General features: G+C 42.6%; 1 protein-coding gene across 1 annotated transcript in view; it reads left to right on the plus strand.

Annotated features, from left to right (window-relative positions):
• LOC137015101 (zinc finger protein 271-like) overlaps positions 1 to 24,414 on the plus strand; it is a 448,677-nt gene that overhangs the window by 133,723 nt on the left and 290,540 nt on the right. The gene's annotated exons all lie outside the window — the stretch shown is intronic.

Genomic DNA, 24,414 nt, shown 5'->3' on the forward strand with positions numbered 1-24,414 from the left:
ACTCATTTAAACTAAGTCTAAACACTAGGAAGCATACATGCACTCGATATACATGATGGGTACATTTTGGCATAGTTGTATTTTACATATACAGTCAATAATGTATGTTTGTGTGTTTTTGTGTGTCTGTGTGGTGTGTATGTGTGGAATTTGTCTGGTCAGTCTCTGGGCCCACACCAGGGGGGTGCTCCTTTTGAAGTCTCCAAAGTTAGGAAGTTGGAGTTTTCTGTTTAACCTCACGGGTCCACAAACCTGCCAAAAGTCACAGTCGGCCGGAGCCGATTTAGTGATTTAAAAACACAGTTCATCAGGTTAAAAGCATTCTGAAAATTCCAAAGTTTATTGACTCTGAACGGATCCATCCAGACTTTACAATTGTGTAATGATTTTACTTGTTGAGGCATATGACTATTAACTAATTGTTAAGTAATAAGTAATATTAGTAGGATTGTCAACCATAATCATAACCACAATAATAAATTACTTAATAATGAGCTGGAAGCTGAAATACATGTCTTTGACCCATTAACACATTAATGTACACTATTAGTACATGTTGTTAAGGAATGAATACCTGATGAATAATTAGAAATTCACATTTTACTTACTTCAGTAATCACCTATAGGGTCAGATATACTAAACAGGGTAAATTAGCAAGAGAATGCAAGTTTTGCGCTGGTGAAAGCTGTTAGTGAATCTGTTACAGACCACAGATCCTACTCCCACCCACGCCGGTTCCGTTTGGAATGTTGATTCTCAGTTGATATCAGCAGAAAACAAGTTAGAAAGCTGATTCTGAACATGCAAGTGTGAATCTTTTACTCCAGATTCATGCATTAAACACACAGACTTCATTCAGTTTGAGTCACACTAAACAAGCCATTGATCAGGACATGGACAGTCTCTTTAACAAATAAAGATCTGAAGGTAAATGTGGCTTGAACCAATTGCAAACATGATATGCAGTCAACTTGGGTTATTATTTTTTTTTTACCCATGTTCTGTCTTCTTCTAGCACTCTTGCACTTCTTCACTGTAGTCTTCATCTATCTCATCTCCGTTGGTGATTTCAACATGTTTTCTTCACCCCCTATCTCATCTCCGTTGGTGATTTCAACATGTTTTCTTCACCCCCTGTATCCTCTCGATAAGCTCTGTTGTTGGTTACAAAACATTAAATTCAGGAGCCTAACTTTCACAACTTTTGCTCATCTCATGCTGAGTCAAGTCAAATACATTTGTTTCTACATTAACACCATTTTAAGGATTGCAGGTACTTTCTCAGCAGCATTCAAACATCTTTATATGGCTTTAACTAGCAAATAACATTTCTTTGCAACAGATAAATAGCACATAAACTCATGCCATAGCGACGTCTTACACTCGACGCAGAAGTATAAATCAGCCTTTAGCCTCCCATAATCCACTGGTCATAATGATTTCAGGAGAGTCCAGAATAAATCGAAATGTAACATTTATTTGTCAGGTTAAAATGTATCATGCCAATTACACAAATAACCAATTAGAAGCCAATTCAGAAATCATAAATACATAACATCAGTTGCTCAAAGATGACTCTATGAGTCAGAATTGCATATACACACAGTGGTGGATTCGTGTTTTTAAGACATTCACCCAAAATTATATCATTTACAAAGAGTGGTTTTGAAGAAAGGGATCGTATATTCAGCAACCCAACTTATCATTTGTTCCTCCATGGCCGCCCATGGCTCCTGACCCTCCATGGCCTGCCAAGGCTCCTGACCCTCCATGGCCTACCATGGCTTCTGACCCTCCATGGCCTGCCAAGGCTCCTGACCCTCCATGGCCTGCCAAGGCTTCTGACCCTCCATGGCCTGCCAAGGCTCCATACCCACCATGGCCGCCCACGGCCTCTGATCCACCATGGCCTGCCATGTCTCCTGACCCTCCATGGCCGCCCACGGCCTCTGATCCACCATGGCCTGCCACGTCTCCTGACCCTCCATGGCCTGCCAAGGCTCCAGACCCACCATGGCCGTCCACGGCCTCTGACCCTCCATGGCCTGCCAAGGCTCCATACCCACCATGGCCGCCCACGGCCTCTGATCCACCATGGCCTGCCACGTCTCCTGACCCTCCATGGCCTGCCAAGGCTCCAGACCCACCATGGCCGTCCACGGCCTCTGATCCACCATGGCCTGCCAAGGTTCCTGACCCTCCATGGCCTGCCAAGGTCCATACCCACCATGGCCGCCCACGGCCTCTGATCCACCATGGCCTGCCAAGGCTCCTGACCCTCCATGGCCCGCCATGGCTGCCTGGACCCATGGACCTGTCCTGGAGACCTCCGTTCCTGTCCACTCTTCTCCCTGCACCTGCGTGAGGTCTCCAGTGCGCCCACCCCCCTCCCCGGTTGTTCCATCTACGGTGTGAGGCCGCGCCTACCGGGAGGGGGAGGTACTGTCACAGTTCCCTCGTCTCCTGAACTCCATTTCCCAAGATCCTCCTGTCTCCACACCTGCACTCACTTCCCTCGTCATCTCCCCATCATCACTCATCACCTGCACCTGGACTTGATCATCTGCACTCCCTTTATAATGGACTCACTCCATTCACTCCCTGTCCGTTCTTAATGTTATTCAATGTGTGTATTGCGTGTTTCTCCTGAGTTTGTGAATAAATACCCTGTTTGTGGATATCCGATTACATCTCGTCTCTACAGCACCAGTACACGTAACAGTAGGTTTAATTTTACAGTTAAAATGGGCCATAAAAAGAGATTCAGCTCACACTTAATAAAGTAAAAAATGATGAAATGCTCATGAGAAGGACACAATAATAATGCAATACTAGAAATTGCTAAATTAAGGTGTGACCAATGGACAGCAACAGTGAAACCGTTACAGATCGCTTATCTTTATTCTGCCTGCTCTCTTTCAGCTGGTTGTGTAAAGCTGTGGTGAAATGAGTAATCATTTCAGTTTATTTAGTAAAGATTGTGTGTTGTTCAAAGTTCATAGTCATTGTTCTGACTTCATGAAGCCTCATGGTGTGAATGAACATCAAACTGACTAGAACAAACTCTTTGAAATGTATATATGATACTGGTTCCCATTCAGTCGGTCACGTTCGACGTACGTAGGGTTGCCACCCATCCCTTGAAATACGGAATCGTCCCGTATTTACAGGCAAAATGAAGTCAATACGGGACACGATTTGTCCCGTATTTTACATAGGTCCACATTATGCAACATCCCATGCAAATCATTGTGTGAAGACGTGTCCTATTCTGCCCCTGATTGGGTAATACTCACTGCCATCATTGGTTTGTTTCAGGTTCACGGGCCGTGAATCACGGCCAATCAGAGTCAGAGGAGGGCGGGACGCCGCCTCGCCGGTTCTTTTGTCAGAGAATCCAGTTGAAATGATGGCGGATGCAGGTCCAGATTTTTTTTTTGTCACCACATTTTTTTTAATTGATAATGTTTCATATGCTGCCTATTAAGAAATAATGTTAATAATGTACATTAATCATGTTATGGTATGATTTGTTTATTAAGGTTAAGTTGTACAGTCAGACACATAAGCATTACTTTAATAAGAGTTAAGAGAGATATATTTAATACATATTTAATCAAAACCTATGTGAATAAAATAAAGTAATACAAAATAAAATAAAGTACCTATGTGAATAAAATAAACAGCTATTTGTTATGCTTAACCAATTTAAATAATTGCATCATTCAATACTATAGAATTAACAATAAACTATATAAAAATGGAATAAACAAATACATAAATATATTTACTTACCAATAATAAAAATGTTGTCAAGTGTTTTACTTAAATAAGAAATGTTTGTAGATATTATGTCATTTAGTTGTGGTTTCACTGTTTGGATGGTGTTACTGCAAACAATGCCAAATATTTTAGCCAAAATCTTTGTTCACATCACTCTATAAAATTACTCAAGTTAATTAGCAATTTCTTATCCTACTCCCCTCTGGGTTACAGCAGCTGAGTTAATGCAGGTGTTGGCCTATGTTTATTATTGTCATAGCTGTGTATTCAATATGACCACTTAAGTTGTGATAGTGAGAGACTGATTGTATCTGTTCACACTGATTTCAATAGCAGATATCTTATTATAATGTCCATTGGTATCAATCTTAATATTTTTATGAAAACATGTTTTAAGTTATGATATACCACCACTGGCATGCCATTGGGACCGTCGTCATCGTGGCCCCGAGGGGTGTGGCCCCCACTGCGGCAGGCATCCCTTATTTTTCTCTATTGAAGGTGGCAACCCTAGACGTACGACAGGCTGCACTATCACCTGTCTGTGCTGCAATGGTCATTCCCCTGCGTGCTTCGGCACCTAAAAGATTATTTCCCTAAAAGAGCTTACACAAGTAGATTTGCGTCTTTTTAAAGATGATATTCTACCTGTGTGCTTCTGGATGCGGTCATTCCTGTCCTCACTGACGGCCACAATCATTGTTTCACATGTCTGGGCGCATGCTGAAGCAATGCTCGTGGGTGATTCATGTTTTCATATGAGAACATGATCACGTCGACACGCCGGTCGTGACTCTTCTTTCTCCGGGAAGCTTGAGTCCCCTCTGTTGTTGTCCAGCTGCCACTTGTGTGTAAAAGCACAGCTGCGGGTCTGCCCGACACTTTGGGAGACCGTGGAGATCAGCGAGAGCAAAACTCTCGCTCCTCTGCGTGTCGTGGGCCGTCAAGCTGTCGGGCTGCAGCACGGGTTGTCACGGCAACCCAGCGCTTGCTCGGCGCTCTGGATGCGCGGTTCCCTTGCCTAATCTCCATTGTAGCGCCCTCTCTGGTGCACCAGAAGAGGTCTACTTTGCTGATATGGCTTGGGTGACATGAGGTTCCTTCAGGGAACCAACCCCCTAGGACTCCTTCCTCTCTAGCGCATTGCAAGCTGTGCAGTTTCTGGATTGGATTGCTGGTCCTTCTCATAGGGGAACCTAGCATTTCATTCAGAGCTCCAGCTGAGGGTCAGACGTCGATTGCAGCATCTGAGAGAGTGCTGTTTTGCTCTGGAAATGAGGGTGACGCTGCCCACTGTGATGGTGTGTGCTTATGCTGACTCAGATTCGGAGTTTACAGCCATGCTTTCCCGGGTGTCCCGGATGTGCATGGAAAACTTGGCAGTTTGGAGGTATTTTGGTGCCATAAATATGGAACACCAAAAGTGCCAAAATCTGCATAAGTTTTTCCTCTCTCACTGCCCTCTTGGATGGGGTGGCTGTACACAGACCACTCCCACCCTGCATGTGAGGCCAAGGCACTCTTTATGCATGAGGGTAGTTCTGAGCTGGGGTTGAGCTGCGCTTGTTGACTAACCGTGATCAAAGTCATAGCGCAGGCCTTTTCGGTGACACTGTCGAGGACTGAGCCCAGCGGTTCTCCTCAGTTAGTAGCAGACCAGGGAGCTTCCCATGAAAAACCATTGAGATCCTCTTGGGCCGCCCTTCAGTCTGCTCGTCGCCAAGAGTGTCATCCCCTGCATAAAACTCCAGCCCAGCATGCTCTACTGTGTCCATTGTGGGGAGATGACACCTCCCGTCTCTCCTGCTGTTTAAGCGGTTGGTGAGAAAATCACCCCTGAGACGGGCGACCCAGAGATGGGTGGGGCTGCTTTTTCCACCCCCCCGGAGGAGGGCCGGGTGGTAAATCCTTTTATTGGGTTTGCTTCTGTTCCACCGCTGGCCCAACAGCCAGCGGTACCCACATTTCAAAAAAAAAAAAAAAAAGTAGTAGTTCCTCCATCCCCAGGTCTGAAGAGGGATTGGAGAGCAGTGGGAGGAGAAAAACCTCACCACTCTCATCCCCCTCTTCTGTCACCAGCGGACAGCAGCGAGCAGCGGGTAAACAAAGCCTTGACTGCTCCCTCTGTCCAACCGTGGAACCAGGTAAGTGTTGCCCAGCACACTGTGACGCCGCTTCGGGCCGCCTCGCAAAGAGAGCCCCCCAAGCCGCGTCCCTGTGTTCCACCTCGCTGCCCCACTGTGGGTACGCCGGTGGTCCCTTTGGTCCCGCTTGTACGGTCTCTGCGAGCCTGGTTAGCGCTCCCCAGTCCATCTCGCTGGCTCATTTGGACCATCAGGCTTGGCTATGCGATTCAGTTCGCCCGGCGTCCCCCCAAGTTCAGGGGCGTCCTCTTCACTACAGTGAAAGATGTCTGCCCCTGTCTTGCGGTGCGGAGATCGCAGTCCTACTGTCAAAGGACACGATAGAGCCGGTCCCTCCAGCCGATATGAGGTCAGGGTTCTACAGTCCCTACTTCATTGTACCCAAGAAGAGCGGTGGGTTACGACCTATCCTGGATCTGCGAGTCTTGAATCGGAGCCTTCACAAGCTACCGTTCAAGATGCTCATGCAGAAACGCATTTTCGAATGCATCCATCCCCAGGATTGGTTTGCAGCGATCGACCTGAAGGACGCGTACTTTCATGTCTCGATTCTTCCGCGACGCAGGCCTTTCCTGCGGTTCGCGTTCGAAGGATGAGCATATCAGTACAGAGTCCTACCCTTCGGGCTGCCCCTGTCTCCCCGCGTCTTCACGAAAGTCGTGGAGGGAGCCCTTGTTCCCATGAGAGAACAGGGTGTTCGCATCCTCAACTATCTCGACGACTGGCTCATTCTAGCACAGTCTCGGGGTCAGTTGTGCGAACACAGGGATTTGGTGCTCAGACACCTCAGTCAGTTGGGGCTTCAGGTCAACTGGGAAAAGTGCAAACTCGCCCCGGTGCAGAGGATCTCTTTTCTCGGTATGGAGCTGGATTCGGTCGAACAGATAGCACGCCTCACAGAGGAACGTGCTCAGTCAGTGTTGAACTGCCTGAACACGTTCAACGGCAGGACAGCGGTCCCACTGAAATACTTTCAGAGGCTCTTGGGGCATATGGTGGCCACAGTGGCTGCAACACCGCTCGGTCTGCTTCATATGAGACTGCTTCAACACTGGCTTCACGGCCGAGTCCCGAGATGGGCGTGGCAACGCGGCACGTTCCGGGTGGCAATCACTCAGGAGTGTCGCCAAGCCTTCAGCCCGTGGTCGGACCCCTTGTTTCTTCGGGCAGGAGTGCCCCTAGAACAGGTGTCCCAGCATGCTGTGGTTTTCACGGATGCTTGCAGTATGCCTTGCTCTGAGCCGCCTCAAAGGGCCGCTACGAGGCAAGCATGTATTGGTCCGTACGGACAACACTGCGACCATTGCATACATCAACCGTCAAGGTGGTTTACGCTCCCGTCGCAACTCGCCCGCCATCTCCTCCTGTGGAGTTGGAAGCATCTGAGGTCGCTTCGCGCCATCCATGTCCCCGGTGTGCTCAACCGTGAGGCCGACGAGCTCTCACGAACTGCGCTGCCGTAAGAGTGGTGACTCCACCCCCAGGTGGTCCAGCTGATCTGGAGAGAGTTCGGAGAGGCTCAGGTAGACCTGTTTGCCTCACCAGAAATCTCTCACTGCCAGTTGTTTTACTCTCTGACCGGGGGAACACTCGGGACAGACGCACTGGCACACAGCTGGCCCCGGGGCCTGCGCAAATATGCGTTTCCCCCAGTGAGCCTACTTGCACAGACACTGTGCAAAGCCAGGGAGGATGAGGAGCGGTCCTGTTAGTTGCGCCCTATTGGCCCAACCAGACCTGGTTCCCAGAACTCTCACTCCTCGTGACAGCCCCTCCCTGGCCCATTCCTCTGAGGAAGGACCTTCTTTGGCACCCGTGTCCAGACCTCTGGAAACTCCATGTCTGGTCCCTGGACAGGATACGGAGGTTCTAGGTAACTTACCTCCCGAGGTACGTAACACCATCACTTCGGCACGTGCACCATCTACAAGACATGCTTACGCCTCGAAGTGGAACCTGTTCGTCGAGTGGTGTTCTTCTTACAGAGAAGACTCCCGAAGATGCTCGATCAGAGTCGTTCTGTCCTTCTTGCAGCAAGGGTTGGAGCGTAGGCTGTCCCCCTCCACCCTCAAAGTCCACACTGCTGCTATCTCCGCTTACCACGACAACATAGATGGCAAAACTGTTGCTCAGCACGACCTGGTCGCCAGGTTCCTTAGGGGGGCGAGACGGTTAAATCCTCCTCAACCTCCCTCCATACCCTCTTGGGACCTTGCTCTGGTGCTTCGAGCACTTCAGATTGCTCCCTTTGAGCCTTTGCAATCAGCAGACTTAAAGATTCTGTCTCTGAAGACTTTGCTGCTGGTTGCATTGGCCTCCATCAAGAGGGTAGGCGACCTGCAGTCATTTTCGGTCGACGAATCGTGCCTAGAATTCGGGCCGGGTGACAGCCATGTGGTACTGAGACCCCGGCCTGGCTATGTGCCCAAGGTTCCTACCACTCCCTTTAGGGACCAGGTAGTGAGCCTGCAAGCGCTGCCCTCGGAGGAGGCAGACCCAGCCCTGGCTTTGCTCTGTCCAGTTCGCGCTTTGCAACTGTACATAGACAGAACTCAAAGCTTCAGGACCTCAGACCAGCTCTTTGTCTGTTACGGAGGCCAGCAGAAGGGAAAGGCTGTCTCCAAGCAGAGGATGGCCCACTGGTTAGTGGATGGCATCGCCCTGGCTTACCAGGTTCAGGTTGCATGCTCACTCCACAAGAGGTGTAGCATCCTCCTGGGCGCTGGCTCGTGGCGCCTCGCTAACAGACATTTGTTGAGCTGCGGGCTGGGCGACACCTAACACATTCGCTAGATACTATAGCCTTTGTGTCGAGCCGGTCTCCTCCCGTGTTCTCGCCTCAGGTCAGAGGCACAGAGAGGCCCTGGCTTAGTGTCGGCTTGCTGCGCTACATGCCCTCTCTTTGCTCCAGAGAGTCCCTACAGGCAGACCCTGTTGAGTCCTCCAGTTACCCTTCGGCAGCCAACGTGGCGGAGCGTCTGGCGCCAGGCCTATACTCCGTTGCATTCTTGAGAACCGGATTTAGGCTGGGTTCCATATGTGTGACCCTATGGGGATTCCATATGGTTTTTTCCACGGTTGCTCCTAAACGAAGCCCGTGTCTTTCCCTCTGGGAGAACTCATCTCTCATCGAGTTGGAGTCACCCCAGTCCTTCCATATGTTGCACAGCCCTGCAGGGTTAGTCCATATGTTCTCCTCCACATAACTCCTTCGGGGAAGGATGTGGATTCCGCAGCGTTCCTATTCTAACGAAAGGTTACGCTTTCCCAGCGTTATCCAATAGTCTCACTGAATGGGTTTGGGAACAACAGTGATCGATCCTCTCTGTGTGTTAGCCCTGTCCCACCGTCCGCAGGCAAGGTGGTTCAGGTGGCTTACAACAGAGTGCTGGAAGAGGGAAGCTCCTGTGGCGCTTTGGTAGGGATTCCTATTCGTCGGTCTGTCCGACGTACGTCGAACGTGATTGACTGAATGGGAACGTCTCGGTTACAAAGGTAACCCTCGTTCCCTGAAGGAGGGAACGAAGACGTACGTCCCGTCGCCACAGTCGCTGTCCTGCTGATGCTGCCGCCTGCTTGGTTCGGCTCCGAAGCGAAAACCTGAAGATGCAACGCACCTGCTGTCCATTATATACCCACGCTGCGAGGCGAGCAGCTGATGCATATGATTGCATGCCAATGTGCATTGGCTCGTTGTAGTTACACTCAAAGTAGATTGGCCTCTCTAGCGAAATTCCTATTCGTCGGTCTGTCCGACGTACGCCTCCATTCCCTCCTTCAGGGAACGAGGGTTACCTTTGTAACCGAGACGATATCAAGGGTGAAACTGTTAATAATGTAGACAGACAGTAATTTCATTAATTTGTCAGTCATGTGTGGGATGAACTATTATTTATTAAACAAATGAGCCAGTAAAACAAAATGTTAATTTTTAAATTCTGTTAGTTTGTGTCTTTCTGTTTAAGACGAGAGAAAGTGAGGGCACATGAAGCACAGTTCATGAAGATAGAAACAAACCCAAGAATTTATCATTTCTGTGAGTTTCACATTAACGTTATAATGTGCTTTTTTGTTTTATCTAATTGCTACATTTTATTAAATGCTGCATAAACTAAACTAATTTCAGAGCTCTGTATAGGTCATTATGCAAAAATATCTGCAATATTTTAATTGAAAGGTTAGTTTACATGGTTATCAAACAATAACCTAAAAATAACCATAAGGAAACATCCTGTATGAGCTATGTTTATGTTAAAAATAACTACCCTGCAACGTTCTGGGAACATAATTTTTTAGTTGCAAAAATAAATTGAAAAATAACTATTAGGGAACGTTCTGTATAAAATATGTTTATTTTATTTAAAAACAACCTTCCTCCAACATTCTGGGAACATTATTTCATTTGATAAAGAACATTCCTAGAATATTATTATTTAGTTCCCCAAAATATTAACCAAACCAAACATAATACTTGGCTTTCATAACCGATAATTATGAAATTATTCCTGATGCAAGAAGAATCAGCAGAAAATAAAATTGGACAATAGCAATAAGCTGTTGATAAAATGAGTAATGAGTTTAATCAATTATTAATCAAGTTTAATCAATCATTTCTTAAAGCACAAAAATGAAGTAAAAGTGATCCATGTTCAGGGATTCATTCAGATTCATGTCTCTGTTAGAAGTGTTCTGGTCTCTTCTTCAGCTCCTGAACGATTGAAAGCTTTTTCATCAGTGTGAATTTTCTGGTCTCTTCTTCAGAAAGAGAAGACAGATGTGATTTTAGAATGGAGAAACTCTTCCCGCATTGATCACAGGCAGGGCTTGACATTAACACCCGCCTAAGACAGCCACTCCCACTAGCCACTTTGGCGGGTTGAATATAATTTCAGCCTACAGCCAAATGAAAAGTAGCCAAGCTCGTCGTATCACAAAATTACAATTCAGTCACAATTCTTTATCGATTAACTTGCGGTTATGAAGGTGGGATAGGCGGAATCGCGCTAAATGACACAACAGAAGCGCTCGCGTGCGCGCTCTCTCTGTCGCGCGCGATTCAGTTCTCCTTGCGCCTGAATACATGCACACACAGATGTCAAAATGCATCGTGTGGAGTATCTCGCGTGAATACAGTCGGCTATGGCTTACGGCTAAGTGGACGTAAACAGGTGGGTAAAAACTGGATATGTGTCAGTATATGACGTCCATGCATTCAGCAGCCCCCAAATAAATACCCCTCTGTCATTAATGTTAATCAAACATCAAAAAATGTTAAATACATGTATACATGTATGCTAAATAAACATATGTATCTGATTTTTTTTTTTTTTTAATTACTATTTGTAATTTGCTTCTTTGTTCTTTTTATATAGCCTAACAAAAATAACTGTATACCTCATGTATAGTCTTTATTTTGGTGGTCAATCTGCATTTGTAAGTTTGAAAGGGTTTTAAATCTTGTAAATCAAGTAAAATGACTCAAAATCAAGTAATTTAAGCATGCCAGAGTCAACTTTAATCATATAAAATGTAATTTCCCAACTGCAAAATTGTGGCCAGTGAAAATGCTGAGTGGCTAGTAACTTTGGAAAACCACTAGCCACATTGGCTGGTGAGCAAAAAAGTTAATGTCAAGCCCTGATCACAGGTGTAAGATTTCTCTCCGCTGTGGATCCTCATGTGAGTCTTCTGTCTTGATTTACATGTGAAATGTTTTTTTGACAGATTTTTTAGCTTCTGTTTTTCTTTTCTTGTTCATGTCCATCAGGTCTAAAAGAAATATTAAATCATTAAATGTCCATGACCTATAATGAACAGGCTGCTGTTGTGCTGAGCACTGAGAAGACAAAAATCAGCCACAGACAGTATTTTAAATCCATCCATTTGCAAGCTTTATTTACTTGTGCACAGACGTTTTTAGTACAAAACTAAGTTAAATACACTACTTTTTTGTGCTTTTACCCATTTAATGCACTTAAATATTATTCTGTACTATTTTTACAGGAATTAATTCATATTGTTTATGGTTTCAGGGGTTAAACGCTCTAGAGGATTTTCTGTTTGTCATCAAGTTCACTATTCAGTCTTTTTATTTCTTCACATTTAGTTTTTGCAGACCGTGCTACACAGGACCAATTTGAAAATTCTGTGCGACTGCCACTAGGGGGCGAAATTCGACAATCGTATCCTAATGTCATGTGCAGTGAAAAGGCAGCTTACAGTGTGCTTTTTTTTTTTTTTTACCGTGTCCTAACCAGATGTCACAAAGATACAAGACGACAAAATCAATCATAAATCACAGCCAGTGATAACAGCAAAAAACTAACCTAACTAACTAACTAAACACGAAAACCAAACGAAATTAAACTAAACAAAATTAAACCATAAAACATTATTCAAAATACATACTCACTGACTTATACAATCTTTGTAGTGATACACTTGTTTGAGCTTTGCATAATACTAAACTGGTTTGAGCTTGAATATCATTTTGCATGACTTTAATATCCATGATGAGAGCAACAATGGATAGGCTAATTTACCTCACAGTATGAACATTGTTGTTGTTTTTTTGTTTTTTTTTTCATTTCAAAATCTAAGTAATACATACTTGTCATTGTGCATTTATGTCCTTGTTCCCTCTCTATGACCTGAACTGATAGCTGTAAAATCTCAGAAATGTAGAAACAATTAAAAAAAAAAAAAAAAAAAAAAAAAATCCTTTTGTGTCACGGCTGTTTAGGACAGTCTTTGAAGTGGTCATTTTGTGGTCAAAGATGTTCATGTCTTTCAGTCAAAAAGAAATGAAGGTTTTTGATGAAAACATTCCAGGATTTTTCTCCTTATAGTGGACTTCAATGGCCTCCAAACGGTTGAAGGTCAAAATTACAGTTTCGGTGCGGCTTAAAAGGGTTTTAAACGATACCAGATGAGGAATAAGAGTCTTATCTAGAGAAACCATCACTCATTTTCGAAAAAAATACAACTGTATATGCTTTATAAACGCAAATGATCGCCTTGAACGTACTTCCGCTTTCATCATTCTTCAAAACGCAAATGCTGAATGTCCTACGCCTTTCCTATTATACTACCGGAACGAACGCGGCGCCAGTTTCTTTTTTTTTCCCGTAAGCAGAATAGAGGGTATGCATCGACGTCACTTTCCCGACGGAACGCGCTCCCTCAGCTGGACTGAGTGGCAGAAGAACCTGCTGAATATCCGGATTTAATAGAGAAAACTGCAAAAACTCGAGTAAAACAAACAAATTACACTAAAGGTTGGACTCGAAAGTGTTCCTTATGACAATCCATGGATATTGACATGCAGCCAGGAGTCGTGTTTCCTGAAATTTGTATGTGCCTGATTTCGACGCCGGGGAAATGCATAAAGCAAATCTGCCTGTGAATATTCTACAATATAGGTAGGTTTGAATCTGAGTAATCCCTTATATCGTCATATCGTCCATCCCTAAAACGTACATATTGTTATAGTATAGTTTTTGTCAGTGCTTATTTAAAAACACCCAATTATTGATTGACTGTACAAATAGCTTTGACACAAAACCTGATGTATACATTTAAAGACTTCCGAAAGCTACAGAAAAAAAGAGGCAAATAGATCACTGTAATTCACAGAAACAGCTCGACTCCAGCAGAGAAACGTGGATTTGCAGTTATCATTTTGTGTCGAAATGGTGGATTTTGAGGTAAAATCATACCGTATATATTGTATTGTTATATATTATGTTGACAAATCATAAATTAAATATTTTCCATCTTATATTCTGCATAATTGTTTTTTTTTTTTTTTTTTTTAATAAAGAAATAAACTATACTATAAAACTATATATGTTTTAGGGATGGACGATATACAGTGGTATGTGAAAGTTTGGGAAACCCCTGCAGAATCTCTGAAAATGTGAATAATTTTAACAAAATAAGAGAGATCATACATGTTATTTTTTTATTTATTTTTTTTTATTTAGTACTGTCCTGAGTAAGATATTTTACATAAAAGATGTTTACATATAATCCACAAGACAAAAAAGTAGATTAATTTATTAAAATATCTCCGTTCAAAAGTTTGGGAACCCTTGATTCTTAATACTGTGTGTGGTTACCTGAGGATCCACGACTGTTTTTGTGTTTTGTGATGATTGTTCATGAGTCTCTTGTTTGTCCTGATCAGTTAAACTGAGCTCTGTTATTCAGAAAAATCTTCCAGGTCCTGCAGATTCAGAGTCAGAGGGTGAAAACTTTTGAACAGGATGAAGAAGTTCATATTTTTCTTATTTTGTTGAAATTTTTTTTTTTCATTTAGTACTTCCCTTTGGAAGCAACAGAAGATACTTGCGTGTTTCCGGGAAGACAAATTAAGTACAATTTACCTTGATCTTCAAATTCTAAAAGTTTTCACCCCCCGACTCTTAATGCATCGTGTTTCCTTCTGGAGCATCAGTGAATGTTTGAACCTTTTTTAATAGCTGAGTTTGAGTCCCTCAGTTGTCCTCAGTGTGAAAAGACGGATCTCAAAATCATTCAGTCACTGCTGGAAAGGGTTCAAATATGCAGAAGATGCTGGAAAACTGATGAATCTGCTGGAGCTGGAGGATTTTTCTGAAGAACAGAGCTCAGTTTAACTGCTCAGGACAAACAAGAGACTCATGAACAACCATCACAAGACAAAAAAACAGTTGTGGATCATCAGGTAACCACACACAGTATTGAGAATCAATGATTCACATACTTTTTAACAGAGATATTTTAATAAATTTAGCTACTATTTTGTCTTGTGGATTATATGTAAACAACTTTTAAGTAAAATATCTTACTCAGGACAGTACTAAATAAAAAATAACATGCATTTTGTATGATCTCTCTTATTTTGTTAAAACTATTCACATTTTCACAGATTCTGCAAGTGGTTCCCAAACTTTCGCACTTTAAGTGATTACACAGATTTAAACCTACCTATATTGTAGTTAAATAAAGCAGATTTGCTTTATCTATTTTCTCGGCGTCGAAATCAGGCACATATAAATGTCATGAAACATGACTCCTGGCTGCATGTCAATATCCATGGATTAGGTTTATTTGACAAGTTTTAAGAAACACTTTCGAGTCCAAACTTCAGTGTAATTGTTTGTTTTACTATCATTTTCGCAGCTTCCCCTATTCAATCCAGTCATGCAGCAGGTTCTTTTGCCACTCAGTTGAGCTGAGGGAGCGCTTTCCGGCGGGAAAGTGACGTCGATGCATACCCTCTTATAGGGAAGGTGTAGGACATTCAGTGTAAGCGTTTTGAAGAATGCTGAAAGCGGAAGTACGTTCGTGGCGATCATTTGCGTTTATAAAGCATATACAGTTGTATTTTTTTAAGAAAATGGCCGATCGTTTTGCTAGATAAGACTCTTATTCCTCGTCTGGTATCATTTAAAGCCCTTTGAAGCTGCACTGAAACTGTCATTTTGACCTTCAAGTAAGGGAAGGGAATAAAATGCCACTGAAAAATAGCCTAAGTAGCCTATGTAAAATGCTTGAAACAACACAATAAAAAAAAAATGGTAGAAAAATTACATTTTGATAAGGAAACTCAAATTTAAAGTGACAAACAAATTTTCCTGATATTCCATGACTTGGACAAAAAAGTATATAAAATTCCCTGACTTTCAATGACTGGAATAGACCTTTTAAAATTCCATGATATTCCAGAAATTCCATGACTCGTGGGATCCCTGACATTTCATTCTGCAGGTTCTGGATCACTGGATCTCTCTGTCCTCTCCTTCCAGATGCTTTCTGGTAGTTCTAACAAAAACAAACAAGACATGATGTGAGATGAATAATAAATATTTCAGACCCTACACCAAGTAAAAAGACTAGCGGGCTGACATTGGTGACGGCACCAATGAAGGCACCAGTGACGGCAAGAGCGCGTAAGAGTTTTGCTTCGTTTATTATTTGCTGCTAAGAAGGATTCTTTTTTCGATCTGCACTTGCCCTCTTTTCTACATTTGACTATAATTGTATTTTTATTGTACTTGTTTAGAATAACAGGCGCGTTTACAGATTTGATTGGTGTAATTGTCTGCACTTGAGCAAAGTTTAGTTTCGCTTTTCAGCCATTCACGGGTTTAGGATTTTGCAGTGCTAAATTGCAAGGCGGGCCTGGCTGTTTTCAATCACGTGTTAATAGTGTGTGTGTGCACACTGTCGCGGAAGCGTTCAGCCTCCTTGTGTGAAGACCGACTCGGGTTAAGACCTGCGACTCTACCTGCGCGACTCCACCGAGCGGCAACACCGGTAGGCACTTAACTTTCTTCCTTTCTTTCACACTTTTCCTTATCCTCGGCATGTGCTTTCAACACATTCCTGCTGTCTCTCGGCAACGCTCCACTAACCCACGTAAAAGGCAGTGCAATGTTTTTAACCTGCGTCCTATTTACTCCTCTTCTAACACTAACACTAATACTCTCTGTCTCTGTGGGTCTATGGAATTGTCAGTCAGCAGTTAACAAAGCTGACTTCTTTCCAGCCTTTGCTACTAATTCTTATCTTAATATCTTGGGCTTGACTGAGACCTGGATTCGTCTAGAAACCCCAACTGCTCTCTCCAGCAACTTCAATTTCTCTCATACCCCCCGCCAGTCTGGGAGGGGTGGGGGCACAGGTCTTCTCATTTCTGACAATTGGAAATATTTGACTCACTCCTCTCTTTGCAACAACAATTCATTTGAGTTTCATGCAATTACAATCTCTATTCCTGTCAAAATTCATATCGTAGTAATTTATCGCCCCCCAGGCCAACTGGATACCTTTGTAGAGGAACTGGACATGCTGCTGTCCTCATTCCCAGAGGATGGTAGCCCACTTGTAGTTTTTGGCGATTTCAACATTCATCTAGAGAAGCCTTATGCTTCAGACTTCCACTCTCTTGTAGCCTCATTCGATCTCAGTCGGCTCATCACCACAAGTACACACAAATCTGGCAACCAACTTGACCTCATTTACACTCGCAACTGCATCACCGACAACATTTTGGTAAAACCTCTGCAGGTTTCGGATCATTTCTTCATCACTTTTAATCTACAACTCCCCATTTGTTCACCACCAACCCCTCTACCAGTTACCTTCAGACGAAACCTGCGCTCTCTTTCTTCTTCTCATCTTTCCTCTACTGTATCATCCTCCCTTCCCTCACCCACACAATTCTCATCTCTGGATGTGAATACAGCAACAGACACTTTATGTTCCACCTTAACTTCTTCTCTAGATAGTATCTGTCCTCTGTCATCCAGGCTTGCACGTGCCACTCCCTCTAATCCCTGGTTATCTGATGTTTTTCGTGAACATCGGACCAAACTCAGGGCTGCAGAGAGGAAGTGGCACAAATCAAAAGACCAATTTGACCTAAGTAGCTATCAATCTCTGCTCTCATCCTTTTCTGCTGAAATTCATGCTGCTAAATCTTCCTATTTCCACAACAAAATCAACAGCGCTTCAAACACGCGCACACTTTTCAAAACATTCAACTCTCTGCTCTGTCCCCCTCCACCACCACCCACCTCATCCCTAACTGCTGATAATTTTTCTAATTTTTTCACTGACAAAACATCTACCATCAGCAGTCAGTTCTCCGCTCCACACACACAGGATCTCAGACCAACCACACACACAGCCACACACCTCCTTTCTTCATTCTCCTCCCTCACTGAGACAGAAGTATCCAAACTTCATCCCACTACCTGCCCTCTAGATCCCATCCCCTCACACCTTCTACAAGCCATCGCTCCCACACTTTTACCAGCACTGACACACATCATCAACACATCTCTCCACACTGGCACTTTCCCTAACACATTCAAGCAGGCTCGGGTAACCCCACTGCTTAAGAAACCCACATTAAACACGTCTCTTGTAGACAGCTACAGACCTGTTTCTCTCCTACCATTCATAGGAAAAACACTTGAACGAGTTGTTTTCAACCAGTTGTCATCTTTCCTCTCACAGAGCAACCAATTGGACGTCAATCAATATGGTTTAAAGAGTGGTCACTCGACTGAGACTGCACTGCTGTCGGTCACTGAATCCTTGCGGATTGCAAAAGCTAATTCCAAATCATCAGTTCTTATTCTGCTCGATCTATCTGCTGCCTTTGACACGGTGAATCATCAGATCCTCCTGTCCACCCTCTCATCACTGGGCATCACAGGTACTCCACTTTTCTGGTTTGATTCCTATCTCACAGGAAGGTCTTTCAGGGCTGCCTGGACAGGGGAGGTATCCAAAGGTAGACATTTTTGCAGATTTATTAAAAAAGAAAAACTGAAATATCACATGGTCCTAAGTATTCAGACCCTTTGCTGTGACACTCATATATTTAACTCAGGTGTTGTCCATTTCTTCTGATCATCCTTGAGATGGTTCTACACCTTCATTTGACTCCAGCTGTGTTTGATTATACCGATTGGACTTGATTAGGAAAGCCACACACCTGTCTATATAAGACCTTACAGCTCACAGTGCATGTCAGAGCAAATGAGAATCATGAGGTCAAAGGAACTGCCTGAAGAGCTCAGAGACAGAATTGTGGCAAGGCACAGATCTGGCCAAGGTTACAAAATCATTTCTGCTGCACTTAAGGTTCCTAAGAGCACAGTGGCCTCCATAATCCTTAAATGGAAGACGTTTGGGATGACCAGAACCCTTCCTAGAGCTGGCCGTCTGGCCAAACTGAGCTATCGGGGAGAAGAGCCTTGGTGAGAGAGGTAAAGAAGAACCCAAAGATCACTGTGGCTGAGCTCCAGAGATGCAGTCGGAGATGGGAGAAAGTTGTAGAAAGTCAACCATCACTGCAGCCCTCCACCAGTCGGGGCTTTATGGCAGAACATTTTGTCATTTTTATATTTTAACCAAGATTAATATTCGTCTTACCAATAGCCTATAACTTACTCATTATTTATTATTTTATTTTTTTTAATATTAGTATATTGCGCAACACTATCATAGGCTCCAATGCAGATCAGAATACAGGAGCCTTTTGAGTGACATGCAGATTCAACCGCAGGAGGGGCGGGACGGAAATATGCAAATTACTGACGATATCAGACAAGACATTGGAAGAGCAAACTGTCACTCTAACTGCCACACCTTCTTTTAGAGCTTGTTGGCGCGAGAGATCCTCGCTCTGCATCGAAACATTTTGTGTGTGTGTGTGTGTGTGCGTGTGCGTGTGTGTGCGCGCGTGCGCACCAACTGAGAGTCGAAACTGACCGCGACTCGGTATTTTACACTTCAAGATATAATCAATGGAGCTGCATCAGCACACTATAGACAATTTATGTATCCAAAACAGTAAGAGTATCAAAATATGCCTTTTCATTCCATGACATATATCCTGCTTTAATAATAATAATAGTTATTTTTACTGCGTTAAACAGAAAAAAATCCATTTGTATGACTGGATTGCGCATTAATTCGTTAGGTATAAATTAAAGGAAGAATTGCATACATTAGGCTACTGCTGAGAAAATCATATCTGAGATATATTAGATATTTTACATTTGCTCACTATCCTCCAAATCTCGAGAGCTGATGAAGATGCGCTGCTGTGAGCGGAATTGTTCAGTAAACAGAGAGAGGGGAGTCTGACGCGTGATTGGACAGCGAGAATCCACTACATCATCAGTCATATATGGACATGTTTCTGCTCAGGGCAGTCTCGATTCACTCACAAGTGTCAGAACGCAACAGGTTACGCGCCGCGTGCCACTGAAAGTGCGCGTGCTTGCAGCCTACAAACACAGGCGATTTTATGCAAATGCAAAGTCACTGACAGACCTCAAGTGTTTGCCTTTCCTTGAGCAGTAATTATTTGTGTGATTAACAATGTTCCCTCTAATTTTTTTTCTCGCTGAGCAAAACTTTTCTCTGTTGAGCGCACATTTTGGCCACCTGAGCAAAAACATACTTTATATCAGACCTGTACAATGAACGTAAACACAGACGCACACACAAAAATGGTTTTATCATGCAACTGTAACATTTAACTTTAATGTGCCGTTTCTATTTTATTTGACCCTTGATGTAACTTAGTGATTTATTAAATATGTTTGAAAACAAGCAGTTCAGTCACGAAATTAAGCACATTTTAGGTTACTTGAGATTTTTTCACTTTGCTGTATTAACTGTCTTTACCAAGAAATTCTATTAAAAAATAATTTCTGTCCTCCTGCAGGACAGTTCAATTCTTTATAATAATATAATATGAGCAGTTACAATGATGGTTTGGGACAACCATAATGTGTTTTTGTACAGTCAATTATTAGCAACAGACAGTGTTAAACCATTAAAATTACATGTTTATTGCTTATGAATTTCCCAGATTTTATATACCAGGAGGTTAAGATTTTTCGTGGCAAGGAGCCCTAAACCCCTTGTGAGATCAATTTTCTATTAAGTTTACATTATAATATAATAAAATATAATATAATATTTAAGTATTTAAACTGATAGCTAAATATTTTTAAGAAAAGTGAACGTTAACTCGTTTATAGTTATCTAAACATCCCTGAAACCCACACCACCACCACACACAAAAATCCATTTAAACTGAGGTACTTAGGTATTTTGAGTTTGCAAAAGCTACACCTGTGGTGGGAGTGTAATTCCACCACTTTTCATTAAAACATGACGTTTTATTTCACATTTCTTTTCGTTTCGCGTTGCCTCTCGTTTTAGTCCGCAAATATGACAGTATTCTTACCGCGACTGATTTGGCTCAGGGCCAGCCAGCTCACAAGCGCTCAGTCGTTCTCCTTCTATGAAACCTGTAAACAGCATTCACCGGTTCCAACACTATAGCGACAATAACTCTATAGCGGTTGTCCAGAGCACTGCAATTATTTCTCATTTAAACTACTACAATCATTTTCATGTCTGTTCTCTGTGTAACGGACGCGCTCTGTCTTTAACAGTTGGTTAGGTTGGATGCACGTCCCTTAACCCTTGTATATTCTGCGTTGTGTTCTTGTTGTGTTGAATGAAGGAAAGACACAGACCACGACCAACTGTACTGCTGGTTTCTCTTTTAATGAAGGCGAACAGCAAATTCGTTTCCTCTCAGCAAACCTGGTGCAAACTGTACAATTCAACAAAAAAATACATAAGGCTCTGTCACATGCAGTCTCCTCCACACAATACACAGGTCTCAAGCTCCTCCTCTCAGCTAGTCTGGCGCAAAACGAAGGAAGCGCGTGAATGACGCCACAAAGCCTGCGACACTCTTAAAGTGACAGTACAGGTATTAACACTATGTCTGAATACAACATCCAGCCATAAACATTGGCAACAGAACACATCTTAAATGTATAAAAAACAATGTTCATCAGGATTTGGTGACATTTCAACCGTAAAAGTAAAGATATAATTTCAACCTGGTTACATCTGCGCGGCAATTATTTCTTCTGCGCGGCCGCGCACGCGCGCAGCTTAGAGGGAACATTGGTGATTAAGTGTTTTAGCCATCTGCAGTGTGTCTGACTATCAAACACAAGCAGAGGCGTCTGCAGGATTTTATCTCAGGATACGCACAGAAAAACTAAATAAACGATTGCACTGATGTGCGTTCTGTAGTTTTGGTGGGAACGATCTAATTGTGTACAAATCTACTGTCTCTTTCCTGTACCCACACAATCTGATGCACGTAATTGTTTAGATAGACGTTTCGTGGCTATTTTATTTATTTATTTTTTTTTTTTTTTTTCTCCAGTCACTGAGCATATTTGTCCCCGAGCGCATATTTTCACTTTCAGTTCACGAATGTTTCACTTTACGAGTCGGCATGTTTGAACCCAGACCAGAACCATCAGAGAGCACATTTAAGAGGATTCGTTTCTCCAAGCACAATAGTTTTAGGTATTTTTGCAAATGTTTCAATCGAGTTTAGCTGTTTTAGAACTCATTTTGAGACTGTTTTTAAACGTTATCTGTAATTTTGTCGTGTGAGGAAAACTAAACTAGCCAATCTTTCACCCACAGCTACACATTTGACTTTACAACACACAAATGCTTAACTTTATTTATTCTCATTCTCTCTTGCTTTCTCAATATGTTCTGCCATGAGTGTATATATGAATAATAAATTTAAAAATTATGTTTAAAAAAAGCATTAATAAGCACTCTTTCATGGTACACACATCTGCAGAACTCACACAAATACCAGAATATTCTACTGTATAATGAGTTTTAGACTAACTCATGTTCCCAAGCATCTGAAGTGGCATAAAAACAAGCTGAAATACATAGAGAACAAGACCATCAAATGTGTATTCAGCTGTCTTCAGAGGAGGAATCCAAAACCACAGATTCTCCAGTTTCTCTAAACAATTATTAAACCAGAACTAATCATATATGTAATTGATTATAATTCATTGTAATTAATTCACAATATATGTTTAATTCCCCCTTGGGTCGTTATATGCATAATAATTAATCATAAAGCTTTATGATTAATTATATTCACATTTTACCCATAAATTGATTAAATAACTGTACTTATCGCTAAACTCATCTGTCGAGTAATAAAAACTCCTTAATCACCGCAACGCTTTTACATTTCAAATCCATCAGTTCTCGCCATCTAAAGCCAAGCTAATGTTGATTCTTGTTTTATTACGAGCTCTGTCGCGTTCTCTTTTCTCTAGCAGACTCTCCACTGTGTTTGTTTAAAACAGGCGATTCTCCAGAGGTTGGAGATTTCGCTGCTCCTGCTCCTAACCCTTCAACGCGTTTCTGTTCTATGGGTGACCGGGCTTTTTCTTGTTTTGCTCCCAAACTCTGGAATGCTTGGGTGCAATAATCTCAAGCTTTTGAACAAGTGCACTACCTCAAGGTGGTTTTGTTAATGTAAAAATAAACCTTATTGTCATGTCCGAGCCTTGTTATATTTATCTTTTGATGATTACAGGCCTGATTGCTCTAGCAGTTTTTTCCCTGTGGTATTGAATATCAATATAAGTATCGTAGGTATAGTGTCAAAGTTAGAAATTCCAGTATTGTGACAACATGAAATTATATATTTCCTTAACACAGCATTGTCACGCACACAGAAGAGGACAGATGAGGTGAGCAGCAAACAAACAGTGCTTTATTGGAGGTATTAGAGAACAGGCTAAAAGTGAACAGGTAAGAGGAAACAGTCACTGAATGGCAGATGGTGAACTTAGCTGGTGGTAATACAGTCCATGTATTGCAGTGAAGACGGTGATGCAGGCTGAGTGGAGAATCCAGGGAAACGACACAAGGAACAGAAGACAGGAGATAAATCAGGATCACTGGTAAGTAGTGATGGCCGATTTCGAAACACTGCTTCATGAAGCTCAGAATCTTTATGAATCTTTTGTTTCGAATCAGTGATTCAGAGCATGTATCAAACTGCCAAAGTCATGTGATTTCAGTAAACGAAGCTTCATTGCGTCATCACGTCAACAGACTGAAATTGGTTCACCGGTAGAGGGCGATGATAAAGTGAAAGTGAAAATAGAACTATTGAACAAGTTTCTGTGGGCTTTACCTGATCTCTGATCAGTTTTATACATTTGTAGATGTTTTAATTAGACATTAGAATAGTTAAAATGAATGATAGTAGTTATTAATCTCTTATTTGCCTGTTTATCTTGAGCCATTGAACAGAGAAACAAGCCTTGAACATTGATAAAAGAACACATATTACACACACAGTCTATATTTAATCTTATTAGATGATTAGTTAATTGCATTTGATAGATTTTACTTTCAATAAATTGCAATACATTTGTAAAAGGTGTTTTATGCATGTTTGGCCTGAGTTTTGTTGCATTTACACTATTCTGACCACTAGGGGTCACCGTGGAGACACGTGTCAAATTGTTTCAAAGCCTCGACACATTACGACACATTTGCTTCAACTGTTTCAGTGTTTCAGGAAGCCTCGATCTGTCCATCACTAGCTAGAGTAACAGGTAGGGTCGTGAAGATTATCACACAAGTTGACATACACTAGACAAACTAATACACATCGACAGGACCAGACAAGGGAGTGCAGGAGAAGAGAGTCTTTATAGAGAGTGCAGGTAATGATGTGCAGGTGTGGATCAGGAGGGATGCTGGGAAATGTACTGTGGGAAAGGTGACTGAGCTGGTGGCTGATAAGCATGCATAGTAGGAATATTATTAGATACAAACATCTGGCTTTCACTTGTCCACATTGGGAGCTTAACCCTCTGGAGTCTGAGGCTGATTTGAGGCCTGGAGAAGTTTTGACATGCCCTGACATTTGTGCTTTTTGTCAAGAATAAAAAGCCCAAGTTCCTGGAGTTGAAGAAGTCATTCAAAATAAAAGTTTTGTTTTAAAGAGATCTGGCATCAAGTAGTGCAAACGTAGCTGGCGATGAAGCTGAAGTTGTTGGCACATTGGCCAACAGTCTTAACAGATGAATAGTCCAGAGA

This window comes from Chanodichthys erythropterus, chromosome 3, assembly GCF_024489055.1.
Source record: "Chanodichthys erythropterus isolate Z2021 chromosome 3, ASM2448905v1, whole genome shotgun sequence".
Lineage (NCBI taxonomy): Eukaryota > Metazoa > Chordata > Actinopteri > Cypriniformes > Xenocyprididae > Chanodichthys > Chanodichthys erythropterus.